A 23,680-nucleotide genomic window follows, 5' to 3' on the forward strand; every position below is an offset into this window, starting at 1 on the left:
TGATGTGCTATTTTATAATTTCCGTTGAGAAACAACAGAGTTATGTAGCTTTGAAAAATGGTTATTTTTTATTTACAAAAAAATCTAACCGAAGCTAACTCAAAAAATAAAAATGTTAGAAATCTGAAAAAATACATGTGTTTTTAATTCGCAAAAATGAACCAAATATTCAATTTTGAGGAAAATCTGAAGACCCCCGGCGCAAATTGTCAGATAATAAAAAAAAATCCCCACCAGTAAAATGGAGACTTGGATGTGATTTTCCCTATGGGGTTCCGCAACAACGAAGCATAGCAAAGCCTGTACGAAGAATATTGACAAAATTTGTAATTTTTTGCATCAGAGTCAAGGCAATTCTAAGTTTTTTTTCTAGATGTTTGTTCGTTCACCGTTATTTTTTTTTTTTTTGAAATGTCATATTCTTTTAGCAACTCGAGCAATATGGCTGTAAGTTTTCAATAGAATCAAAACAACTTAATGAGATTGAATTGAAACATTTCATTATCAAATAATTTTTTATGAGTTTTGGTAACACCAATAGAAAGTCATATAACTGGTAAAAGATCACCATAATTTATTTTTTGATGATTTTATCCAGTTAGTTTGAGAATTGAAGGTTATTAATGTTGTGATTCCATGTAAATTGAATCATTATCATAAAAACGGATTGGAGGATCAGGGAACATTGGAAAATCCACACTACCTTTCATGCTCAGTGGTTAATCGGACTTTTGAAAATTTTAGCTATATTGGACTTTATTAGATCCAACTCTCTGTTTCAAAAGTCTTGACTTTTGAAAGAATATAAAAATTAAATTTTAAGTAAAAAGCATGCCACCTAAAATTTTGAACATTTAAGTATAGAGAAAAATCTGAACCAATACACAAAAATACAAAAAAAGTTTCGTACCAGATATAAGATCTAAAAAAACACTCTGTCAAGCATAAGTAAATTAAAGAATATAAACACTTAAATTCGACCAAAAAAAATAAAATCAAGATCAACGAAAATCCAGCTTTTGAATTAACGTTTTAATATAACTGAAAATCCAGATTCATAAAGCCAAATTTAGAATATTGATTCAAATTAAAAATAAAATTCAGAATTAAATTTAACTGTCTTGATTACAGTTTCTTATCTTACGATCATAAACTATAAATTTTAGTAATTTGTGAATATTATGAATTTTCATTCCAAATACTCAAAATAGATTTGCTTTCATTCAGGGTTTGCTGGTTTAGAGAAAAATAATCTCAATACAAGAAAGTTTAAATTCTTTTTTTTCTAAATTCTTTAATTCTTAGTGCAATTTTCCATCCCTAATTGAAAATTGAAAACAAGAGAATGATGACACAAATTTCGAAGACATTTTCAAACATTATATTGATTAGAAAAGTGTTGCTGTAAATTTTTTTTTTTTTTTTTTTAAGAGCAGGGAAAAGCCCGCGGGAGTGTACTTTCTTTCCGAAGTCCTTCTCCAGTGGGCGCAAAACCTCCTCATCATTTTTTATTTCTGTTTTTTTTTTCATTCATGTTTTACAATAATATACATCGATCCCGTAATTTTTTTCTCAACAAACACTTGGGAAAGGAACACTTGACATTTAGTTGATTTTCTTTTGCGTATTTAGAACACTCGGTATTGGTATTTCGGTGGTGGTCGAGGCAGTTAGTGGTGGCGGCGATTGATGGCGGTGTGTGGCGTTGAGTTGTGGTGGGTGGCGGTGGGTGGTCGTGGGTGGTGGTGATTGGCGGTGAGTTGGCGGTGGGCGGCGGAGGGTGGTGGCAGTTGGCGGAAAAGAAAAGAATTAAAACGAGAGTGTAAATCGTTTGAATGCAACTTTCCCAGTGTCGTTCAAGATTCTTCAAAAGAAAATGATGGGAAGTATAATTTCCACATTGCTTCCAGCGAGATAAATCTCTTTGAAGGAAGCGTATTGGCGGTGTCTCAAGGATTACGGATCATCGGGTTTCTTTCAACATATGAACTATTATGGGTAGAAGTAACTTTCTAGTTTAGTTCTGATGTGCTGCTTCAGCATTGATTTGAACCTGTTTGTGTTCGTTTCATTTCTTAGAACACTAGGAAGGTTGTTATATAGTAGTTTGCCGTAATAAGGAAAAGCTTTCCGTGACATTTCAAAGCTTGGTCTACTAATTGAGAGGCTAGCTTGGTTACGGAGGGTGTATGAATGGCTTGGTTGTTCATATACAACATTGTGATGAGCTTGCTGATCGTGTAGGTGTGAATGGATGATCAGGATCGCCTGCAATTCCCGTAGAGCTTTTATTGGTAGCGTCGAGTGCGGAGCTTCTGAGTACAGGAGTCGTGAAGAGTACGTTCTGGGCCTATTAAATATAGCTTTTAAGCAACGATTTTGAGCAGCTTGTAGTTTTTTCAGGTGTATATCTGCTGACGCACCCCAAATGAAGACTTGATATTGCAGTTTAGACTGCACAAATGCTTGGTACATCCAAGACAGCTGCTTTCTTGGTACGAACTTTTTAATTTTCCATAATAAGCCGCACGTAGCACTGACTTCTTTGTGCAGCTTGGCGATATGGTGGATCCATTTAAGTTTGCTATCGATGTTCAGTCCGAGATATGTGTAGTTTTCCACTTTATCAATTGGTATTGATTCAATAGTCAAGTCCTCATGCAACTGCTGTGTCCTACTGGATGTTGATATAATCATATATTTGGACTTCGCTATATTCAGTGATAGGGTAAATGTACCCGAACTTGGCCCCTAAGGCATGGTTGACTATATTTCCCATGATTGTAGTCTTCCTGTAATATGTACCTTTAAAAGTCCTTCGACAAATATGATTGCTTACTAGCCTGAAATGTAGTAAAAATATGTCCTTGCTTTAAAGCGGTGGATAATTTGATATAAACCTGATCAAACTATTGATTAAAATGCTCCTTATTATGGCCCCCGTTCCGAATTGTGGCCCTTTATGAGTTCTTTAAATTGGCCGCCTCTAGAAGAAATTTGCCTCACTAATACAAAAACAGCTCCCACGAATTCGTTGATAATATCCTGGAAGGAAGCACAACAATGTTCTGTGTTGTTTTCAAAAAGTCGAAAGTACGAAATGTCAATCATTTTTTAGAATTGATATTTGCGTGCAGAATTATAATCATACGTAAAAAAGTTTCATTTGTTTGTTTCAGTTTTTGGTGTGTTTAAAATTTCTATTATCAGAATGACAATCTAGAACAAATAGGTTCCAAAATATTGAATTGATTAACATAAATATGTTTATTAACCGAGCAAACAAATCGTTTGTTCAATTTTTTAAAATGAAATCATGATAGATCTGTTTCCATTGAAGTTAACATACGATAGTGAATGTTCATATTTTTTTTATTCCACTCCCATAAAAGGAGGAGAGACATTTTAAAAACCATTATGACCTAGGCAAGAAGCAAGCTAAAGCTAAAACTCAAGTAAGCGAACGATTCTTTGAATCATACCTACATATTTAAAATGTCGTCCTTAGGAATTTTATAACAATCGTTTGCGTACACCCGGATAGCAAAACAAGACAAACTATCGCTCACTCCAGCCAGCCTTATAGAAATAGATTGCATCTCACTCGTTCGTTTGGGGACTATAGCCAATGAAAGCGAACAACAAATTTACAAGCTGGGTGAAATTCAAGCTGCATCCCACTCGCACTCATGCGAAATCATCATCCAAACTCGGCAGCGCTTCCTTCGCATATTCCTTTCCTACGGAAAACAAACGTCGTCACCTCTGCTGATGCACAGTGATCCATAATATAAAACAAACTTGGTCAAAATATTATTTTTGATTTCACATGAAATTGAAAACAATAAAATTTAGCTCCTAATAACATAATTTTTCAACATTGTAATGCAACTACATTTTTTTTAAATAAACATAATATTTAGAATGTCATAATTTGAACTTTGTAACCATTCCTTTCAAAGCGACACATAAACAGCAAATGTTCATCTCCAGCACAAATAAAATGAAATCAAAATACGTTGGACCTTATTTCCATTTGTAGATTTCTTTTTTGGGTCTGGATAAAGTTACTTCAACGTTGAGATCCAAGATATCGATTCGGATCCGAATCCTGTTGATTTCGTGCTCAGAAGTTGAGAGGAAAAGTTCTAGCAATTTACCAAAAAAAAAATGCAGCTAAACTTTTAGTATTATAATTCCAACTAAGATGCCAAATACGCTTGTGAGATAAATAAATTGATTGTAGTCCAAAATACATTTATGGTATTTTTAAGTTATTTCAATTCAATCATTCTTTTTACTTTCGACCGGTTTTAAATTTCCAGACCACTGTGCACTAACGGCCGACGATTCAGCTGCCGGCTGCCGGCTACCGTCTGCCTGCTGATTTCGTTCTCACACATACATACAAACCTCAATTAGTGGAATTTCATGCCAAGATTAGGCGAAAAAAATGTTTATAATTTCTTCAATTTTAGATCAAATATGTACGTTGTTTGGAGTAGGTTATAATTTTATATTTTTTGCCACGTTTTGCTGTAACCAACGGTATTTTTTAGTGATTTTTTCATAGGGAAGTGTATTTTTTAAAACGATCCGAAGGTGGCAGATGCACTAGCAAGGTAGGTTCATTTCAGATTTTTTCCGAAAATCGTAATTTTACTTCCAGTTTGTCATGTGAAAAAAAAATTATTACGCAGTTATTTGGATTCAATTGCGGACAAATGCTATGCAGAATGTAGACAAATGCGATTTTCTTTTATGTTTGATTTATTTTATATTTTTAGGCATATGTTTGACATACAAATTACCAAAATGCATTTTGGCATGCCAAGATAAGGAGCATGCCAAGTTAAGGCTCACTTACCCTAATAGGTTTTCATCAAAGTATTGTCGTAAAACCTTCAAGTCCTCACGCATGCTCTCGACAATTGAGTGGGCGGTTTTCCCAGTGTAGAACAGAGAAGTATCGTCAGCAAATAGACGTGGCTTCCCGATCAGGTTGAGGTTAGGTAGGTCATTGATGTAGACAAGGAAAAGTAGAGGACCGAGGTTACTGCCTTGGGGTATTCCGACTCTCAGCGATTGATGACAGCTGCGAACTCCGTTTATTGCAACGTACTGGATTCTATTGGTCAGGAAGCTTTTAATAATTTCTAACGGTATCCCTCTTATACCATAGAAATTTAGTTTTTCCAACAATATTTCGTGATCGATGGTGTCGAACGCTTTTTTTAGGTCGAGAAAAAGAGGTCCCACGGGGTCCTTCTTGTCCATGGATTTGTAAACGTCGATGAAAAGCTCGCAAACTGCTGTAGTTGTGCTGGATCCTTCCCGAAAACCATATTGGCAGTCATATAGAACTCCTTGGCTTCGAAAAAACCTTGTTATTCTCGTGACCAGCAATTTTTCTAGCAGTTTACTTAGGGCAGGTAGAATGGAGATGGGCCGGTAGTTATTAACGTCGAATTTTGATCCTGATTTATGTATCGGAATGATTTTAGCAACCTTTAAGCATTCCGGATATTTCCCAGTAGAGAGGCTCTCATTAAAAATATCTCGTATTAACGTAGAGAAGAATCGAAAATGATTTTTAATAAAATAAACGGGTATTCCATCTGGTCCAGCACTTTTATTTGGATCCAGATCTCGTATCTTCGTGATGACTTCTTGTTGGGTAGCCGGTTCCAAAAATATTGAGTTGCGCAGTTGTGACAATGTTCCAAATCGGTTAGTATTTCGCTGGCTCGTTAAAGTGGAGGCTAGCTGGGGACCTATGTTACTGAAGAATGTATTGAAAGTGTTAGCAACAGTGTTTTCGTGACTTGTTAGATCTCCGTTGATTAGAAGTTTTATTGAATCATGCTCTTTCAATCCTTTACCAGATAAATTATTTAAACATCTCCAAATATTTTTGCTGTCGGAGCTGTTGAATAGATTGCTGTAGTACAACTTTTTCGCGTTTTGCTTGCACAAGTTTAGTTTTTTTGACGCATGTTGTAATAAATTGCGTGTGCTTACATCGAAAGGGTTTCTTTTGTGTTTTGCAAAAAGGTTATCTTTTATTTTCATCCATTGCCAAACATCAACCGTCATCCATGGGCATACTCCTTTTATTCGGGCATTCATCGTGATGGTTTTTGAACATTTAGTCTTAAGTTCACGATAAATGCTGATTGTTTTCAAGAGTAACTCTTCTGCAGAATCAGCTCGAAGATTAGTAAATTTTTCAGCAAATAGGTGATTAAGCAATGCGTTATTTGTAATTACTTTTTCAAGCTTGCGTATAACAACCTTTTTCTTTAAAGAAATGGTAGAAAATATGAGGGAGTGATCGCTGATGTCTGAGCAAACAGTTTCGTTCACGATGCTAGATTGGATGTTTTCGGAGCACACTACATGGTCTAGAATATTGTTACTAGCAGGTCTTGTTACGTGGGTATTTGTTACTTTAAAATTAAAACAGTTTAATAATTCCAGGTATTCGACTGTGTCTGGGTTTTGTGTTCTATTTGTCGGTATATTTATATCTCCTATAATTATAGGCATGATGCACTTGGATTGTTTGTAGATAGTATTGTTTCTAATTTTTCCAAGAAACGTGGCATATTGCCAGAAGGTGGTCTATATATACCATGGATATTGACTTTGCCTTCACTTACTTGTAGGCGAACATGAATATGATGCATTCCATCAATATTCTGGTTTTCAATTTCATCACAGTTAATTTCATCCTTCACATAGATAGCTATTCCTCCTCCCGCACTATCTTCTCGGCATGAAAAGTATGCTTTGAAACCTGGTAAACAAGCTTGTTGGATACGTTCTTTCTTTAACCAAGTTTCTCCTATAACAATTACGTGGATATCCGTGGAAACTTGATTCAATTTTAATTTAATATCATCAAATTTATCAGGGTTGTTGATACCTCTTGCATTTAGTTGAAGGATTTTTAAGGAAAAACGATCAGATTCATTAGAACTTTTATTTTTATTTAATTCATCGATTGTATAATAAAAATGATTTGTGGATGTGAAATTCATGTTTATAAAGATAGTTGTTTTGTCGCAGTTTTACGAAGTTAGTTCTGTACATGATGACGCTTCGGTGACGACATTGTAAACGAAGTGTTCGAATGATTTAGCGCACGCTTTTTGCATTCCAATATTTTTAACAATTCTTGTTTGGAGCTTACTTTTTCGACTCTGGCTCCATCTGATCTTCTAATAAGAATTTTCCCATCACGTCCCGGCCATACATATTTAATCCCCATTTCATCTTGCAATTTCCTGGTTTCTCTAAGTAGTTCCTTACCAAAAGCTGTCATTTCATCACGCACAGTTACTGTTTGGGAAGATTGGTTGAACATGGTTCCTACCGAAGATGTTTTGAGAACACCATGAGCGCGTTTTTTGTCGAAAAGCTGGTTTTTTGTGTCTTCAGAGTCAAAGACAACTAATATGGGGGGTATTTTATTTGAAGAATTGTTTCCAACCAAACGTCTAGCACTTATAATTTCGTTTTCCTCTAGATTGCAGCCTACAGCTACTCCTATTTGTTGGATGAGGGCACGACCTTTTTCGGTTGTTGGAAGACCCAGTATAATTGCGTTCCTAGAGAGTTCCTTACGATTTATCTTATCCAGTTCTATCTCAAGTACATCAACTCGTTCCGAAAGAGCACTATTTTGTTCTTTGCAGGTGACGATTTCCATACGCAGCTCCTGGTTTTCAGACCTTAGTGCAACTATTTCCAATTTTAAATCTTCAAAGCCTTTGCTTATTTGGTCGAATTTTTCAGCCAAAAATTCTTGCGATGTCTCTATATGCCTGTTTGTTTCTAGTAGTTCTTCTATTTGTTTCTTAGACTGTTCTAGAGCGATGCGAACATTTGCTGATTCCTTTCGTGACTCCCTTACTGATTGTCCTAAAGCCCGAAGTTCCTCGATGACTCCACTAAAGTTTCCTTGCTGTTGAGTTTTCGGAATTGATTGCTTTTCAAAACATTCTGTAGAGCAAAAGTAAGGTTTTTTCCTAGCTCGCGCAATTGCGTTACCACGTATTTGCTTGCAACGGAAATGAACGGATCTATTGCATGTTTCACATTCAATAACGCGTTGAGGATCTTTTTCTGTTGTATCACAAATGAAACATATAATTGCATTGACATCATCATCTTCATTTGAATTCATAATGATTAAATTTTTTTTAAACTTGAAAAAGTATCTGGCAACACTGGTAGCATAAATTTTAAAGTGATCTCTGGCGTCGCGACGGTTGTGAAGGCGCGTCGAATTCCTATCTCACGTCTCACTTGTTGACAAAATATCGATGAGAGACAGAAACAATGGACGAACTACCAGCGGTGTAATTTTTTTGTGCGTGGTTTGCAATTCTTAACTAGTGCATAAATACCTTTTTTGTGGTTTATTTGAGTTTACCAGACATTCCAATTCTGTACTCCACTGTTCCAGGACCCCAGCTGAGCCGTATTATTCCACTGGGCGGTAACAATATTGATACGGGTATGTTTTATAATCCTTTTATTGGTTTTTTTCTTGCGCAATTCAGAAACTCTGTCCGATGATTTCTTCTTCTTCTGTCGACGATGAAATGAAATGAATAGTAACTTTTTCTGAATTGTTAAATATTTGTCAAACTCAGCTCTGTAAATTCACAATAAGATTCAATTAGTGTATTTAGAGCAAAGTCCGAAAAAAAGACATTTGACATAATTTAAAAAAAAAAATTATTTTAAATTCATTATTCTTTAAATGTTCCGAGTTTATTTTTAATTTTCCTATTCTAACGACCATGTTTAAAGAAAACTGTAATGTATTTAAATACAGAGGTTAACACAAATCGAAAATACTACTCTATTCATGACGACTTCAGCAAAAAATATCCATTTTCTGTTGAAATCAATCTTCAACATTTTTAAAATACTTTATCAGATAGGAGTTTTTGAATAGGAATGATGACTAAACTAAATTGAAACTGGATAGATTAAGCGTTCTTAAGTTACCGGAACTGATCATTAGCAAAACTTTATTATACGCTACCTCAACAAGAAAATAAGTTCGCTAAACAAAAGTTAGCGAACTTATTACAGCAAATCGTATGAGCGTTTCTGTGTCACGAACTGCCGGTTTTGAATATAAATTTATCTATGGTATTTTTCATTCCATTTGCGGTTTTTTGAATGAACTTAAAATAATGAAATTCGAATAACGAACCATAATTCTGGATTTTTTTTTCTGATACAACAGTATCTACCAGCTTTTATACACTTAACAGGAAGGCTGACTAAGGAACAGTGCTAAAATATAAAAAAATACTCAAAAATTACAGGCTTAACAAAGTTTGCCGGGTCAGCTAGTTTATTATATAGATAGTTGAATGCATGAAACCACTTAGATTTTGTAGTAGAAACTATTTTTTGTATAGTTGAATGCTTGAAATCCATTAGAAAACCTTCAAAATGAATAGAAAGCAGAGAAACCTGAAGAATTTCAAGATAATTTTCCAAAAATCGAATAGTGTTAGAAAAATTCCAAAATAGTGCAACAAACACTGAAAAATTGGACTATTGTTGTAGAGCTCAGCGACCGAACAGCTCACGCAGTTGATTAGACGCGACGAGATCAAATTTGGTGCTGAAAGAGAAAAACACCATTGAACCGACTAAATAGTATCAAAAGGCCAGTAACCTTTTATTGCATTTTTTTTCGTAAGCAAGGCCTTCAACAGTCGTTGGGTTTTCGAGTGATGGCCGAGCTCGGTCTCTCGTAACAATTAAACAGGGGGCTCGTGATTTTGTAATGAGTTACAGACAGCTCAGAAACGGACGCGCAGTGCGTGAAGAGGAAACCGGGTGGTTTCGAAGAAGAGAAAAAGCAAAAGCTGCTTGAGGATGCTGCAAAAATATCCGGAAAATTATTTCAACTGATTGGTTGGCGCTGAGGTTAACGATCGGGTTGATGAATTTTGGCTGCTCGTTAACAACTGGTAAACAAATTAACGGGTCGGTTTTTGTTTCTTATTCAATATGTTTTAAATTGATTGAAATTGAATAATCACTTAGGTATCTTATGGTGGAGCTTATGTATGGATGATTGAAAAGTTTTGTTCAATGTGTAAACCTTATTTGGATGCAATCTCTTCGGGGTTATATTGGTTTCAAAATAGTTTGAGATTTGGTAAAGAGAATTTGTTGATTTATTTTTGTTACCTGGAAGTTTGTTGGCTTCATGTCGTTCACATGCGTTTAGTGACAGTAGAATCTGAAATAGAGAGAACAATATTTAAGTATGGCTACTCATCGATGTTCAAATTACTAATTGAACTAATGATAACTTTCTCCAAAATTATAAAATATTAAACTGTGTTTAAAATACACTTAAAATTTGCCTTTATCTTAATCAAAGTTAGCGTGTGGTCCACATCCAGCGCGATAAAAATCTTTACAAAAATATAACGAAAAAAGTATTAAAAATTGAATTAATTTACTCATGTAAACGTTACTTACAAATTCTCCAATAAAGCACCATACACCATGCCACAGAGGGTGGTTTGTACAAAAAAATTCGATCCCTACCGATTTTACTCAAACCGTTTGCACGATCATTCAAACAGTGCCATACACGATGCAAATCTATTCACAGCGACAGAATTTCATCGAATTTCATCGCATTTGCATAAATGTGGTTGTAGTCTATGGCCCACTTAAGGCACACTAAGCAAACGTTAAATGCAAATAAGAGAGAAGAAACCGCAAAATTGAGAAGAAATTTGAGAAAAAAGAGACACAAACGGTGGTAAAATTTCGATCCGGATCGTTTTTCGATGTATGTTCAATGAATGTCAGTACCTAGCAGAGGCGATATAAAATAAATAAACTGAACACAATACAATTACTCTTTTAAAAACATTTTTTTAAAACTGTAATATGGGTTCTGAGTCTACTGGGTTGAATAATTCTACTGAATCAAAGAAATCGAAAAATTCCCTTTAATTACCACGGTACCGTGATTGAAAACAAAGTTTGGTTCGTCTCTGGAAGAAGTTTATTATAGTTTACATGTCATCAAACAAATAGGATTCTTTTAGGAAACAAAGTAGTTTTTCCTCTTCTACTTCGTCATTTGAAAGGATATTCCTTATGGACTCTCTGGGTCCTTGGAGTTCAGGACATGAGTATGTGTTCCACTGTTTGCCTCACGTTGGACTTAGCCCAGTAAGAGAGATCTGTCTTCGGAATTCTAACGCATATTGCTCATCGCTGCCTCCTATGGCTGCTAATTTGCTTCAGTATTTCCATGGATTCCGGAGTGTCCGGGAATCCAACGAAAGATGAAATTGTCGGATGCTGCCTGTGGGATATGTTGTATCCAGGGGTGATGATCTCGAGGGTTTTGTATGGCAAGTAACACACTTGCTGAGTCTGAAAACATCACGAAGCTCCCTGTAGAACTACTGTGGTGTAAAGCCAACGCTATCTGCAAGCTTCTGCTGAAAAAACTGATATTTGTTGTGGGATTCGCTCAATTTCTAATCAGCTACCAAATCGGCCAGCACCAATTTTATCCTCTGTTTAGACCCATATGTATAAAGTTTTTCATGATTTCGAAATTTTGTGGCCACAATCGCACATTCTAATATTATCAGTGTTCGGCATCGCTAACTGAAAAATTAGCGCCGCCAATTAAATCGCTAACTCATTCAAAGTTAGCGATCGCTAATCAAATAAGCTAAATGTTCCGAAAAAGTTAACGCTTTAAGCTTAAATCGCTAATCGCTAACTGTTGACTAACATTTAGGCCGAAACAAATATCAAATTCATCTTTTGCCACGCCCTTTTCTTCTTTGATTTTGCAACTCCTTACGGGGGAATAAATAATGTTTCAAGTAATTTATTTTAAATTCGATAAATTGATCTTATTTTACATACAACTATATATGCGCAATACCAAAACTGTCAAAGATGGGAATTTTATCAACTTTCTGGGTTCTACAAATAAAAAAATAATCGAATTTTCGAACAATAGAGTATTTCCAGAGACAGATTGTGGTAGGGTAACTTTTGGTTTTTGATATGAAAAATGTGAACACCAACTGGTCGCCATTTTGATCTTTGATCATAAGCACTGTTCAATGCTTTCTTTTAAAAACTAAAAAACTAAAATCATTAACATACCTTCATGTCTTAACTTGTTATGAATTTACAATTAATTAAATAAAGAATTCATATTCTCCTCACCAAGGTGCGCTTGCAAAACCACTATAATTGCATGGCCAAATTTATTTCGTTACTATCTGGTCATTGAACATGCGTAATGTTGTTGTTATGTTCATCCTACCACGATATGCCGAGAAAATGTAAACATGAGAAATCAGCTGTTCGTTTCACGAGTGGGGAAATGCTTTATTGTTTATTTTTGTTCTGTGTGTGTTTTGTTTTTGTACTTCTATGTATTGCAAGCTTCTATTGAAAAAGGTTCTCATTCTTTCCCAGGGGGTGCTCTGTTCACCCCAGTGGCTGATTTTCAGCTATAAACGCGAATTTCAAATGTATGGACTTAAACGATTTTTCGGAGAAATCAAATTTAATTTTTCAGTGTCTAAACAAGATACAGTGTTCATCACTAACCCATTAAACAGTGTTTTTAAATTCATGTCTTGCTCTAGATGCCCATTATGCCCCTACTTCCCCTAGTCGGGCGAGGGAACGCGCGGGCGGATCCAACGATATGAGGGGCAAGACAGCATTTTCAACCAATTAACACACATTTCTTACGTATCCGGGCATCCTGTGTCTGTCATGTGCGGGAGGGTGTGCCTCATCCACAGCAAGTCAAATGGCGAATCACACAAATAAAACACATCGGGAATTGCCGCGCAGGTCCGTATCGACTTTCACTGTTTTTTTTCTCCTCTTTCCATTCTGCTTTTGCTTAAACCGAAGAACCAGAGCAGCGATCTCGTCTCGTTTCGCGTTTGCGGTTTGCTGCACTTGAACCTCTCAAAGGAAGGAAAGCCACAGTTCGAAGAAATGTAATAAACCACAGGCACAGGTATGCCCCATCAGGTAGCACGTGCAATTCCGTGCGCTGCGCTGGATCGGATCGTGGGATCGTTCCTCCGGAGGCTGTGGGACTCCCCGCGGGATGCCACGATTTGCTGAGCGCGGAAACTATGTCATTGATGTGGATTCAGCTGCTGTTCCGATACCATTAGATTGTTAGTCGTGACTTTTCCCAGTGACTTTTCGAATTCCACCCGCAACGGCGCGCGAAATTCAACCGAGCGAGGAAATTTCATGACACCGCCGCCGTTTTCTTTCCAAGATGGGAGTTCCGCCAAATGATAGGTGGCTACCAGAAGTTTTACCAGGCGAACCAATTAGATTTGCATAAACGTTGGTTCCCCGGGAACATCGGAAACCTTCGCGAAAAGTAGGAGTGTGTCGTTTTTTTTTACCGCGGAACCACCCGGAAATCTAGGAATGCGCGGGACAAAAGATTTCAACTGGCAGTAAACGAGGAACCTCGGAACTCGTCCGTTGCACGCGATAAATGACGTTCGAAGTTGTCAAGTCGCGATAACCAATGTGATCGAAGGGAGGGGTGTTGAGAAAAAAACGCTGCAAAGGTAGTAGTAATTTTTTCTTCGTAAACATAGTTACCATCAGAGATGTTAAAATCGCGAGTCTTCATACTCGCACTTTGCCCTTCTTTGCAGAACGATTTTATTTCGTTAAACTCAAACTGCAATTTGCAATGATGCTATCGATCAGGGATGCCAACTGTTTTTCAGAAGTGTCTGGAAGATTTTGAAAAAAAACTCTGGAAAAGTCTGGATGGGTAATTTTATCGTTGACGACCTTTTTTTTTTTTGGTCGCCGGATCGAAATTTTGTAGTCTAGGGATCAATACTCTTATGAAAATAATCAATGTCTGAGTCTATGTGATCGAAAGCTTAGACCCATTCAGCTGTCAAAATAACATCTGTATTCTGATTCATACTAAATTCAGTGTTGAGCTATTGGATTTCAATAGTTTTTTTTTATTAAAACGTTGAGCTTATTGAAATTTCTGGACAAATCTGGATAATCTATGAAAAGTCTGGACCAGACAACATGAGGTCTGTATTTCTGGATGACACATAAAAATCTGGAAGATTCCAGAAAAATCTGGAAGGTTGGCAACGCTGCTATCGATAGTTCAATTCGGAAAGCATCAGGAAAGAAGCTTCGGTAAACTCGGCAGGAGTAAACAGCAATCGGGGGAAACATCAGCGAAACGAACGTACAGTTCTGAAAAAATCGTTTTCGTTCGGCAGCCGAACACATCAATCGGACAACGCATAGGGGCGTGGCTAAAAGTGATAGATACAAGGGAACGGGAAACGAGCGAGAGAAGGGTGCGAGGAATGTTAACTCGGTCCGTCGGGCAACGATCGCTCGTGTGCATTCGTGTACGGTCAGCTTCGTTCTGTTGTTTCGTTGTTGTGATTTTATTCCTGCGAGGCATGGAAAACATCAATGCAAAACTGTTTTCTTCGTTTTGTGCACATTGATGTGATGATTGGAACGAAGATGAAATCAATCTGCAAATAGCAAGTTAAACTCGGAAGAAATCAGCCGAATGATTCTTTCCGAGGCGAGTTTACGCATCTCTGGTTACCATGATAAAAGTGACGTCACTTCCAACAATTTTTGAAAGACTGCCGACAAAGAAAAGTGAAGTACTAGATTGTTAGAAGTCTGTGTTCAAAGTCAAACACGAAATCATTGCGACACATTCTACAGGACATAACTTTTCTACCATTGGGTGTAAATCAACCAAATTTTGCACACTTTTTCATTGATGTGTATTGTTTACATCAGTGGTTTTCAAACTTTTTTCACTCACCGCCCCCTTTTGAAAAATTTTCGAGCTCAACGCCCCCTTGGAAATTTTTTATGAAAATCTTTAAAAAAATGATAATCTGGATCGTCGAAAAACCATTAGCTTTAGCCTTTATGTTGTTTTGAGACTTAACTTAAAATTTATTCATTTGGCCTTCAGAGCCAAAGGGGTAGGGTGTTTTTTAAGTGTAGAAATGGTTAATTTTGATCTAATGATGTCAAACGATTATGCAAACTTCAAACTATATTTCGTAATTTTTCAGATTTTTAAAACATTTTCACATATTATTTCGTTCGAAAGAGAAATGCAAATTTTCGAATTGGAAAATGAACAAACATTATAAATAACTAAAACACGTGTTTTATCGAAATTAGCTTTAATACACTTATACTAAATTTGTAAGATTTTTCTTCACACGTATCTGGACCAGATAAATCCGGGCAAGCTAATCTTAAAACGCGCCAAATTCGGGCATCTGATTTTAAAATGTTCAACCCAAAATTCAGGCAAATTTTGTCAAAATCACGGAATAATTTAGTAAAAATCAAGAAGAATAGAATTGAAATATATTATATTAGTAGGTTTTAAACCGTATTTCAAGCTTCCAAAACACAGGTCATGGTTATTAGTTTAACACTTGCCTTAAAAAACTTCTTATTGGACGTAAAAATGAAAATTCATAATAATACAATTTGAGATCTATGTTAGACATTACAAATAAGTTGAATAAATCTAGGCAAAATCCGGACTTCCTCCAACGAAATACGGGCAAAAGGGCCGAACCGAACCTTCCTCAATTATTCTGTGAAATGTCCGGGCAAGCTGGTAATCTTAACTCATACCCTTTTGACTTTAAGGGCCTCATATTGCTTATATCCTTCAATAAATACTTAATTCTATTTAAAGTTTCTCAAAACTTTAACTGATTGATTTGTTTGTTTTGATATCAAATCACATATCTTAAATTTTGGTAAACAAAATTCTTTTTTCTCCATTATTTTTGCATTATTGCATACAAATTAATAACGGTCAAGCCGGTGAAACGTAAAAAATATTTTTATTTCTTGATATCTGAATTTGAATCATGTTCAAAGTTATGTAGCATTCATGGGTCTTAGAGTTCAACTTAGTTTCAAAAAACCCAATTCCGCCAACGTTAGTGATTTCCAATTGCATTAAAAGTTTATCCATGGCAAATGGCACAACTGATTTTTTGAATGGATTATAAAAAAGACGAACGAATAAGCACTTGAAATTGATATTCTCTTATATTTTAGAATTGAACCTGATGTTTAGATCTGTAACTTAATTCACTGTTTTGCATCGAACTTAATCGATCATATTTCAAATCTACGTTGTTTCGAGATTTGAGAAAATGTGAACTACGACCTCACTGCCCCTCTGAGCCCTTCTAACGCCCCCCAAATTTTAAAATTGAGCTCACCGCTCCCTTGGAAGCTCTCAACGCCCCCAAGGGGGCGGTAGGGACCACTTTGAAAACCACCGGTTTACATGCTGTCAAACTCGAAGTCGTGTTTTTCGATTCAAGGAAAATGAAGGTGAACCAACGCGAGTCGAGAGAACAAATTGTTTCCAAACACCTGGAATTTCCTGACCTATCGCACCGCCAGTTGGGAAAAATGTTTAAAATTCACCGTTCAACCGTCTCCAGAGCGTTGAAGCGGTTCCAGGAGTGAAAGACGGAGAGAAAGGTGAAGCGGATGATTAAAGCAAATTTCAACATCTCAAGCTGTGATTTGGCTAGAAAGATCGGCATGGCGCAGAGCTACGTCCAGAATGCAAAAAAGAAAGCTGGACTACGTACATACAAAGTCCGGCTCAAACTCGGACACGGAAGCACTACGAGAAGAAGCTGACAAAATATGGCTGCCGTGTCATGGACGACGAAACGTACATAAAAGCCGGTTTTAAGCAAATTCCGGGGTTGGAGTTTTTACCGACAAGAGCAAGTTCGATGTGGACGAAAAATTTAAGAAGAAGAAAATGTCCTCTTGCGTACAAAGGGCACAGTAAATGACGAGATTCACAAATCTGAGTGCCTAGAGAAGCGTCTTTTGCCGTTCTTGCAGCAGTACGACAAAGCTCCGCTATTTTGGCCACATTTGGCATCATGCCACTCACTAATCACTAATCACTAATCGTACATCCACAGCCAGAACTTATGCCTGATCCCGGAGAATAATAAAAAGTTGTTATTATTCTTTTTGTCTTTGTTCATGTTTTCCATTATATTAACATAAAAACATTAAAATAATAGAAAACATAAATCGGCCGGGCCCACTGTGGAGCAGAGAACGCAGAGACGTCAGGAACAAAAAAAAAGAGAAGAAGCGTGGACCACCAGTACCATACGCTCCGAGGGGAAAAGCGTTGGAAGCACGCTAAATAGTGCTCCTTGTTGATAAAAAGAAGTGTGGCTCTGATCATTCTTCAGCGGCTGTAAATGAGTTATTTTGTACACAGAAATCACAAAACATAAGGATGAAATTACGTTTGGGAATCTGACATCAGAGATGCCATTCTCTACCGAAAAAAACGGAGAACGGAGAAAAAAACACCCCCGTGCGATAGTTGCAAATCACCCGGGTGAGATTTTTCGATCCTCTCCACACATTATTCGCACCCCGGTTTCGAAAGCCACACACACCTAATTTCAATAGCTCCGGCGTGCGACGATTTGTCACTGTAGAGAACCCCGGTGAAAACACAGAACCGACTAGTTGAAGCCACCAAAAAGCAAAGACAAAAACAAACACGACGGTGTGCATAATAATAGCATCAACAAACGATGAATGTTTCGGGCGAGTGGTTCAGCTTCGTATGTGTTGGTAAACGCAACAAGCCAAGCCAGCTGCCGTCGCTGTCGCTCTCCGTGGTGAAAACATTTTTCCACTTTAGTGTGTGTTAGCTCTGTCGTGTTGATTTACAGATTCTCTACAGAGGTTCGGCTAAAAATCTCTGCGGTGCGTTTCAGGGAATCTCTACCGAGAATCGAAAACCGAGCACAACGGTGATTCTCGCTAGAGAAATTGCAAGCCTGTCTGACATCATAAGCATTAATATTCTGAAATTTCTAACTTTAAATACAATTTTCAAATTTTAATTTTTACAATTTTGGATTTTTGTGCACTCTCATTTCTGGTCATTGACCAAGGATATAGCGCCTTTACTCGCTCTTGTAAATAAAAAAGAACAGAGGAAAACATTAGAAGATAAACAAAACCTTTCGAGTTCTGTTAAAAACTCGAATGGTTTTAATGACTTACAATAAGATGCGAAGCTATAACCGATGATAATTTTCACTATTGAAATGGATATTTCGAACAGCAATTCTTTTTAAAGGGAAAGTAATTAACTAAAAACAATTATACAAATGAAAAATAAAGAACCGCGTTGAAATTATACTTAGCTTTGATTACCCCGCTGGAGATAATTGTCTGCAAATAAAAGAAAATTTAACATCTCCATTTCCTTAAGAGGGCAGCAGCACTGCAGTACGTTCTCCTTTTTGAATTGTCCAAAAGATCGCAGCAACCATGAAACTCTTCCTTGCCTATTTGACCGATAGTGAAAAAAAGTCTTCGTCCGTTTTTCAAGGAACCACACATCCCTTCTTCTCCACAGCACCTCGCGAACAACTCCTGTCTCTGGCACGTTAAACTAAATAAGCTTCGATGACTCAACCAAATAAAAAGTAGCCCCCAACCAAGGTCGCAAGCAACTGAAAACATGTGTCTGAAAACATGTGTCTGAAAACCTCACTATTTTTTCGCTATTGCCAAAGCATAATTTTCAGCCACGGCTTTTCTAACTGCGTAACCTAATCATGAAAACTCAGTAAAATTGACAGCTTAACTTTTCCCTCAAAAATTTGTCACAAAAGCACTGTATTCCCCCCGTCACATTGATTTGTAGGACTTCCTTCTTCACGTTTTCTTTCTTTTTTGTGGTACTTTCTTTCTTCTATCGACATTTTTTCACACAAATAATATTTATAACCAGCAGGACAAGGAATTTCACCGTTTAAAAAAATAAAAATTGCTGTTCTTTCAAAAATTATTCATATTTTCTTCAGTGAATCTCCAAAATAAATCAAGCCTTCCACAGCACAAAAACTCGTCTTCAAATCGCCTTAATTTCCCGAGGACAACACCCCTCATTAAACGGTTAATGGTTTATCATTCACATGCACATCACTTCCGGTTATCAGTGGCTAATATTTCGATAATTTTCTTCAATTTTAAACCATCACCCATTATCGAAGCATAACGCGACCGTGGAAAAAAAAAACGACCGTACTCAAGCAAGGCCAACTTAGCTCCTTGGCCACATTTGGCATCATGCCACTATTCTAAAAGTGTCCTGAAGTGGTATGAGGTCAATTCTATCCATTTTGTTCCAAAGGACCCGCCAAACTGTCTGGAGTTGCGCTCGGTGGAGCCGTACTGGGCAATAATGAAGCGGGAACTTCAGAAGAGCAAAAAGACAGTCCCAGACGTCAAAACTGAGATACTGGTACCAGATGACACTGTATAGACTTTGATGGAGGGCATCAAGCGAAAATGCGTTAAATTTTACACTCAAGGCTCCATCGATTAACTTTTCTTTTGATTTTTTAAGTAAATATATGTATAAAACTACCTTAAAATTTTGATTTGATTCTAAACATTATAAGAATATTGGCATGACATTTTCGGTGTTGCAATAATTTCGTGTTCGCCCTTTAGCGCCCGCATAGCAATTTCCACATTGTTGAAATAAATTATATAAAAAAAATACTACACGCATGGTACTTTGAAGAACAAAATATTTTTGACTCGAAAACATTGGTGCGTGTTATAAATTTTAACGATTTTAAGGATTGTGATATTTTTCCCAACTATGATCTCGGAGAAGCTGATCTAACTGAACTCGGAAAATTTTCTTATTGTTTATACTGATTGATGTTATTATAATGAGTTCTGTTGTTTGTATTGTAGGTTTACTGGAATTTAGAGGACCATGCAGACTGCTGTTACAAAATTACATATAATAAAATTACCAACTTACGTTGAACAAACCCAATAAATTTTCAAAAAAAAACCTACAAATTACTATGGTGCAAAATATTTTATGCTGCACTTTAGTAATGTCATAACGCATAGTAATTTTACTTTTTGAATCAAGCTCCTCTATCGTAAAACAAAGTAGTTTTATCATGAATCATATCAATTTTACCAAGCACGAAGAAACCATTGCATCATGACATTGACCATTTTACTAAAACGCAGTCGAATTTACTAAGCGAAGCCAAAATCAAAACAAAGTAAAATAACTACGCGCGAAGTATTTTTAAGAACAAAGCATTATTTACTTAAAAAATATGGTTGCCTGTTGTTTATTTAAACCCAGGGGTGGAAAACAGAAGAAAAAACAAAAAAAAAAGCGTTCAAATGTCAAATTGATCTGATCAAATCACCGACCAGTGAGCAGGCATCACATTTTGTTTTATTAGAATGATCATTCTTAAAACTTTTTTTAAGTCGTTTAGAGAGTTTTGCATTGGATAAGTTTACGAGTTTCAACAAACTGAGCACGCCTCATCTATGAAAAAAACAGCTTTGTTGATTTTGTTTGGTTCCGGCATGAATTTTTATCATACACGATTACAAATCGTTTCAAAAAGTGCTCCTTTTTCAGTCGAAAAGTAAAAAATGCTGCAGCAAAATTTCTATTTGTCTGACCTAGATTTAAACAACGGATTCAGTAATTTCACTGTCATTTTCTTTTGAGTGTACAAACTCGCACTTTCCATATTTGCAGATCGATTCTATTTCTTATTAATTCAATAAGTGAGCTTCGGATAAGCTCGGTCGAGTTTACTGAAATTGAAGGAAACAAAAACATAACGTTCAGTTCTGCTCAGGGTTGCCAACATTATTTTTCAACAATTTAGGAAGATGAGAAAAAAAAATCACGATACATGGTTTAACAGAATTTCGGTCAAAGTGAGGACATTTTTTTGGGTCGTCAATCCACATTTTGACCTCCACCAATGTCTTTAAAGGAGTTCCATACTACCAATTTTTCATTATATTCAAATCAGGCTTATTTCTAAAAATCATGGAAAACGGCTTAACAAGTTATCAGGTTAGGCCTCCAAAAATCTGGCAAATCCTGAAAAAATCAGGCACATTGGCAACCCTGGTTCTGCTTATTCAAAACTAAAACTCGTGTTCATTCGGCAGCCGAACAAATCAATCGGATAATGCCGCATGGCCAGAGAAGCCAATGTGCCTAATTTTTCAGGATTTGCCTGATTTTTAAGGCTCAGACTGACAACCTGATAAGCCATTGAATTTCCCTGATTTTTGAAAATATGCCTGATTTTTGTAAATGAAATGCAAAATGGGTAGAAGGGACCGCATTAGATACATTGCTGAAGTGAAAACGTGGATCGACGACCAAAAAAAGGTCATCACCTGGGGGAGGAAGACTGAAATTCGCTGTATCGTTTTCTGTATCGTTTTTTCACATTTCGGCAAAAAGCCAGCAATTGTTGAAAAGATTTGTAATCGATCAAATTTTAACTTTAGATGATCAGTTTCGTGTAGCGAGTCATGTAACTCTGTTGTTTAGAGACTAGATTCAAGTCTTCTGAGTTAATTGCTGCAGATTCAAAAGTAAACATCGAAATTGAATACACCAGCTAGATTATCCAATACTAGTCTGTCTACTCTGTCGTAAATATAAACTTTGAATTATTTGAAAATGTTGTTCGGTCCATGGGATCTACTCAAAATCTAAACCTGTTATTTAAGCTATTTTAGAACAACCATTAATTAAACAATTTTTATTTATCAGCTTCAAAAACTTCAACGAAATTTGAGCGACTGATCATGCATGAATTTGCCAGAGCAAAACAAAACCTAGTTAAATCATTGTTTTTTGCTAAATAAGTGCTTTTCAGCATCAAAAAGTTTGATTGAAAACCGCTAAATAAGAAAGTAAAAATTTGAACCTTCGCACTGGTCGGTAGATTGATGAAGGAAATTTGACGTTTGAAATTTTTTTTTTTTTCATTCAGTCTTCCTCCCCCAGGTCATCACTTTCCGTTACTTTGACGTATACTGATTTTTATTTCACCAGTCCCTGATTCTTGTAAAAAAAAATTTGGCAACCCTGCGTGCACATTTCTTGCTCGGTAAGCTTCGTTCTGTTGTTTCGTTGTAAGATTTTATTAGTGCGATGCTTTGAAATCATCAATGCAGAATTATTCTTTTCGTTTTGTGCGCATTGACGTCATGATTGGAACAAAGACTACAATCTGCACATAACGCGATAAACTCGGAAGAAACCAGCAGAACGATTTTTTCCGAAGCGAGCTAACGCACGTCTGCATATGACACATTCCTGCTTTCCAGCGTGACCAAGGTTATTAGAACACAAGGTTCTCTGACTTTGTAACTAAGTAAGTAGGCGAGGAGAGCGCAGTAAGGTTCTATGAGTTTGTTTGTAATCATCGGTAAATTTGTTTGAACTGAGGACTTTGTATCCAAAAATAAAGCTCCACGAAGTTCGCAGCAGCAAAACCAAAATGGCTGAATCGGGAATTTGACATATCATTACACCTCCTGTATACACACACCTTGAGGGTGACGACTTTTTTGCAGGTTTTTCTTTCATAAATTGTGATTCGCATTTTTTTAGTCAAAAAACCCCAAAAAACTATACATATGGTCTTTTCCCGGTTTTCGGTTCCGGTTCCGGTTCGGTTCGGTTCCCATCGAACTCTAGCTAGAATGACAATATCGGAATTCTGGTTGCAGGATTCAGAATGCAAAATCCAGGAATCAGATTCAGCATTTCGAAAAAAGAAATCAGTTACATTTTTAGATGTATCTGTATTGAATTCAGTCGCAGATCGCAAATTCAAAACCAGAATCAATTCTTCCCTATTTTTACTCACCGCGGCTCCATTGTGCCGCGGATCGAATCCTTAAAAGGAGTGAAAACAGGAAGGTGCCACCGCACCGGTACAAGTGCTTCTTTCGGCGGCCCCTTGTTTACGATATTCCCGGATAGGAAAGGAATGTGTCAAAGTCATATAGCCAGCAGTACCTATCCGTTGAAAGCCCAGCTCAAAAACCGATTATAGTTTCAATTAAGCATTACATAATGTTTTGTTTTTTTTTCTTTCTCTAGAGCGCCCACATGTTCGGAGTCTGGATGAAGGCGTATGTTAAGGCAAGAAATATTTGCCCATTGTCTTTTGTGTTCGCGATTCGCGCAAAAGATTTTGCTGCTTCCACGCGATACGCCTCGAAGAGCAACCTAACTTGCGTGACTTGATCGCTTTACGGGAGAGCGATTGGGCGTTAACCTTTGAAGTGATAGTCTTGTGAAGACTAGAGGAAATAGGATATGGATATCCAAATTTAAAAAAAGGATTCGATTAAGGAAAGACAAAATTTGACAAATTTTAGGCACCTTATGAATTTTAAAAAATAAGTTCGGTTCTCAACAGCCTGTGAAGGGTTAAACAGATTTCCAAATAACAAGTGCTTCTTGTAGGAGAGCATTTAAGAAATGATAATGTATAAAAAGCAGCAGTTAACGAAACGAAAACAACAACAGCAAACCATTTGAACAAGTTACAATGTTTTCGAAGAGCATCAAGCCGGTGTAGCATAAACGGAACATGATGCGATGATGCGCCGATGCTTCGCTTAACGAGGGACCTCGCGATGATAGTACGCTGATAAGGGGCGA

General features: G+C 36.7%; 1 protein-coding gene across 4 annotated transcripts in view; it reads right to left on the reverse strand.

Annotated features, from left to right (window-relative positions):
* LOC129740620 (leucine zipper putative tumor suppressor 1) overlaps window positions 1–23,680 on the reverse strand; it is a 175,664-nt gene that overhangs the window by 74,348 nt on the left and 77,636 nt on the right. For all 4 annotated transcript variants that reach the window (XM_055732335.1, XM_055732332.1, XM_055732333.1 and 1 more), the window contains one exon: window positions 10,231–10,282. The gene's annotated coding sequence lies outside the window, so the exon portion shown is untranslated. The remainder of the gene's footprint in view (window positions 1–10,230; window positions 10,283–23,680) is intronic.

This window comes from Uranotaenia lowii, chromosome 1, assembly GCF_029784155.1.
Source record: "Uranotaenia lowii strain MFRU-FL chromosome 1, ASM2978415v1, whole genome shotgun sequence".
NCBI lineage: Eukaryota > Metazoa > Arthropoda > Insecta > Diptera > Culicidae > Uranotaenia > Uranotaenia lowii.